This window comes from Tasmannia lanceolata, unplaced genomic scaffold, assembly GCF_043159265.1.
Source record: "Tasmannia lanceolata isolate RefF3 unplaced genomic scaffold, GAP_Taslan_0.1 ptg000029l, whole genome shotgun sequence".
NCBI classification, from domain to species: Eukaryota; Viridiplantae; Streptophyta; class Magnoliopsida; order Canellales; family Winteraceae; genus Tasmannia; species Tasmannia lanceolata.
The window spans coordinates 5,857,707-5,862,781 of record NW_027518706.1 but is presented as its reverse complement, the minus strand read 5'-3'; the positions used below and the strand labels follow the sequence as shown (position 1 = coordinate 5,862,781).

Genomic DNA, 5,075 nt, shown 5'->3' with positions numbered 1-5,075 from the left:
GAACCATATAACTAGACTAGGAAAGTATCGCTTGTCATGTGCTCAAGCTCTTTTGGAGAACATAATTCATCTTTCTTCCAAACCACTTTTCTTTGAAAAAATCACCAAAAGTTGAAATGTTTGACTAGGGATTAATAGAAACAACTATTTATTAGAAAGAAAGCAAGGGTTCTTAGTGTGGGAAGCATCCTCCACTGACATCTAGAGGAAAGTGTGTGCACCTTCAGCAGATGGCGTGGAGTGAAACTGTGATGCGCCAATTGGGATCTTTGGCGGCAGTCATTTATCTGGAAATCCTTGTGAGGCCGATGCCAGAAAGTGGCTACTTGACCCCCACCCTTCGTACGAACCAGTGGAATGAAAACAAATACCTAACTCTATGTTTTTTTTTTTGAAAATTGACATTGCATTAATAGTCAAAAAGTATTGGGCAGGGACAAGATGTCCCACACATGATACTTCAGAGTGGTCCGCATACCCACTACAAAGCCTGTTAGATAGGTGGGATAACCGGCAACACGACTAACATGGACTCCCTAAGGACTCCTTCCTTTGCTAGAATATCTGCCGCCTCATTAGCTGACCTCCTATGATGCTCAATCCTTGGCTCCAATAATCTTATTAAGTTCAAAATCTCCACAATTAATGCTGTAACCACAAAATTTACAGATGCTGTAACCACAAAATCTATAGATGCAAGAGGAGACAATGTGTTATACCTTCGTGGATGAGTAGTTGCTAAATGTTCGGCTTTGTCACACTCCTCAGAGTGTTATACCTTCGTTCAAGGGTGGTTGCCGATTGTCCAGCTCTAGACAATCTTGGCAAATGGTTCACCCAATCTTTGAAATGGCAAAGGGGTTGAACACATGGTTTCAGGCTGTGGCAATGACGCCTAGCGGTAGTGGGATCCAATCAAACAGGGGCTCGTCCGATTGGCCAACTCCAGGGTATTTTGGTCCTTTTTGAAAAGTTGGATAATTTTGAAAAAAGGCACTTTTCATGGTACTTTTGCTTTTTTCATTGGAATATATTTTCTCTCATGGGTCTTTGGGGTGTTTTACTACTCTAGCTCATTTAAGAAGCACGATTTGATTCATCATTGGAGTGTTGGGCCATTTTATGTTGAGAAACATTAGTGATGGGTTTTTTTGGAAATTTACAAAATTTTTCATTATTTTCTAATAATATTAGAGATTTTATTGAATAATTGAATAATTACTACTCCGAATTTTTCCAAAATTATAACTTTTTAAGCAGTTGCGAGATTACCATTTTCTACACAACTATTTTGCATAAAGAACTCATGGTCATAGGTACTAAAAAGGCCGCCTATTATTCGGGTGACATGTACGAGACCACTTGATGTAAAATAACATTCCTATATACTCTGTCAATAAATATAGAAATGCTATCAAGTAATTTTTTTGATTCAAGATGCTAAATTAGCCTTTGTTGCACTACATTATATACCTAATAAGTGAGAATTATTTTAAAAAGCTCATTGAGAATAGATAGGATGACGAAAATTGATCAAATTATTACCTGGAGCAATGTACCCAATAGTTCCCTTTAATCCAGTTGTGCTGCTTTGGTCTTTAGATGAGCTCTGAATGATTCTTGGATAAAACTTGGCTAACCCAAAATCACCCACATGAGCATTCATGTCTTCATCCAAAAAAATGTTGCTTGGCTTTAGATCACAATGAGCAATCGGTGTATGGCAATGATGGTGAAGATAATCATGTGCAGAAGCTATGCCAATTGCTATGTTTAATCTCTTAATGAAGTTTAAACTTCCTAATTGATGTTGCCCATCTAATTTTGAATGCAACCACTTCTCTAGACTTCCATTTGGCATGAACTCAAGCACGAGAGCTTTGAAATCATTACCCCCAAAATCGATGCTTGAACAAGAAGTTATGATCTTCACAAGATTTCAATGACGAATGTTTCTCAACGCGTTGCTTTCAGCTACGAAACTCTTTGAAGCTCCCCTTAAGCGAAGGTTGAGCACTTTGACAACAACAACATTTTCAATGTGCCCGAGGATTCCCTTGTACACTGATCCATAACTTCCTGCTCCTATCAAATTGGCTGAAGAGAACCCATCTGTTGCTTTAAAGAGCTCTGCATAAGAAACCTTTAAATGCCGACCCTCCATAGAAGATATGGAAGATGGTTTCTTGCTTGACTTTCTTATCCAGTAAAGTGAAGCAGGGACACACAATAAGAAAATCAAACATACAACCGCACTTACTACTAGAATGATTACTCTAGAAACATGGGCTTTTCCTCGTCTGTCATTAGCTAGCACTGGGCATGTAGGCAACTTTAATTCTAGGATACCACCACAAAGATTATCATTTCCCACGACTGAAATTGCACTGGCATTTCCAAAGACCCCTTGTTTTGGAACTTCACCCTCAAAATTATTGAAAGAAAAGTTTAGATAATGTAGAAACTGAAACCCCTCTAGATATTTTGGAATCTTCCCTGAGAAGTTATTGTATTGAAGATCAAGGACTTCAATGGATGTTAATGTAGTAAAAACTGACGAAACATCTCCTCGGAAGGTGTTACCCTGCATATAAAGTTCTCGCATGCTCTTACAATCTACAAGAGTGCTTGGGATTTCACCTGACAATTTATTCTGAGAAACATCCAATATCTCTAGAATTTCCAAGTTACCCACATCTGATGGGAGAGAGCCAGTAAATTTTTTTTGAGACAAATCGAGTGCAATTGATAGCGAAGAAAGGCCAATAATTTGTTTTGGTATCGTACCTCGAAGGTTATTTCCAGAAAGGAACAATTCTAAAAGTTTTGTACAGTTTGCAAGAGATAGACGTATGCTTCCTTGCAGGTTGTTATATCCTAAATCAAGTTTGATCAATAGAGTAATATTTCCAATATTGTATGGGATTCTCCCGGACAGACTATTATTTCCCAAGTAGAGGTGTTGTAGGTTCTGGAGCATCCCAATTGAAGTGGGAATATAACCCGTGATGAAGGTTGAATATATAGCCAAACTTTGTAAGTTCATGAGATTCCCGATCTGCCTAGGGATGTTACCAGAAATTTGGTTTTCTCCTATTGCCAACTGATAAAGGTGAGTTGAGAGATTGGCTATGGAGTTGGGAAGTGGGCCAGCAAAATGATTTCTCTGTATGTCCAACAAATTTAGATTACTACAGTTGGTCAAAGAAGTGATAAATTTCAAGTCATCAGCTCTACCAAGGCCTAGGTAATTATAGCTCAAGCCTAATACGAATAGATTCTTTCCCCATCCAATATTTTCAGGCACTGGTCCGCTAAACTGGTTCTCTTCCATTTCAAGCCATTCAAGACTTGAAACATTGGATAATGAATTTGGAATGTGTCCGGTAAATTGATTGCCTCCTAAAAGTAGATATTTGAGATTAGGAATAGAGAATCCTATGTTGCATGGAACGGTTCCGTGTAACTGGTTATTTGACACGGCAAAGGTCACAAGAAACGAGAGATTATTATAAAAAGAGGAAGGAACGATACCAGATAATAAATTTGAAGAAAGGATGATCAATTTCAAGTGATTAATTCGGGCCAGGTCATCTGGGATGTGTCCCACCAAACTATTTTCCCTTAAATTGAGATACATGAGAGATGAAAGGTTCCCTAGTTGAGGTGGAATGCTCCCTGTAAGATTATTAGGACCCAGACACAACCAGGATAGCTTCGGTAGAGTGCTAAGTTGGATGGGAATTTTCCCTGTCAACTCATTGTAATTCAAATAGATGACTCTGAGGTCCCTACAGTGCGTGAGATTGGATGGAATTTCCCCTCCCAAGGAATTATGGCTCATATTAAGATGTCGCAGTCTAAATAGACGGCCAATATCTTGGGATATTTTGCCATTGAAGCTGTTTTCTTGGAGGTGGATTTCCTTAAGGAATGTGAGGTTGGATATGGCAGGAGACAAATAACCCACCAATTTCTGCCCACTAAGGTTCAATACAGTGACCCTTTGATGCCTCCGACCGCACGTGACTCCATTCCAATTGCAGAAATGGAGAGTATGGTTCCATGATAATAAGGCTCCAAGAGGATCACTCCTTATACCATCCTTGAAGGAGAGCAGAGCCATTCGATCGGTTTCGTTTCCTAGTAAGGTGGTGGTGGTTATAGTTTCTGAAAGTAGTACATTCATAGCAAAGAAGAGGTTTAGAGAGAGGATAAATGACCAAAGCTCCATCCTGGTTGAAGCTCTTCTTGTGCTGAACAGATACACCATTTTTTTTTGTCTGCCCATTTTCATTTCATCTCATCTCACTAGACCTTTATGTGGAATTTGGACTCCAAATTTCAAAGTCTAGTATTTGGTTTTTTTCCCCTTCAAGGGGGTCCACGAAAGTCACCTTTCAATTAAATTTCTGTACTCTTAACTCCAGTCCAAAAAATTTCTCCATCGTGAGAATACATTAGTCGAGGGAAAATCATATGTTCTCTCGATTATAGTGATTGGTGATGTAGCCATCAATTGACTTGACCTCGTCAATCCCTTCAATTATAACACTGCTCGCTCCAAGCCGGCCCAGTAGGGTTTTGGCTTTTCTTTTTTTTTTTGAAATGGAAATGGTTTTTGGCTTTTAAAATCAATTTTTTATCCAAAACTGATTACCGAGTCAAATTGTGTTTATTTTTTAGTCCAATGTTCAGCTTTGGACTCAAAATCCAAAACATAAACGGGCTTAGAGAATTCCATGACTAACCATTTGTAGTTAATGAGAGTTTGCATAGTGTCAGAAAACGTGTCACAAGGTGTCTAGGCATTAGAGTTACTAGTTAAGTCGGGTATTGAGAATCGGTTTTTAGACAAAAAACTGATTATAGTTTGGACTAAAAATCAATTCTCAAAATCCAAAACGAATAGGACCAAAGTCTTTCACAGAGGATCACTTGTTATACCATCCTTAAAGGCGAGCAGAGCCATTCAATCGGTTTCGTTTCCTAGTAAGGTGGTGGTGGTTGCAGAATTCGAGTGTACTACGTTCATGGCTAGGAAGAGATTGACCAAAGCACACTAAGAAGACTCA

General features: G+C 38.8%; 1 pseudogene; it reads right to left on the bottom strand.

Annotated features, from left to right (window-relative positions):
- Nucleotides 1-493: 493 nt before the first annotated feature.
- On the bottom strand, nucleotides 494-4,126 carry LOC143858973 (receptor kinase-like protein Xa21; annotated as a pseudogene).
- Between the last annotated feature and the right edge of the window lie 949 nt (nucleotides 4,127-5,075).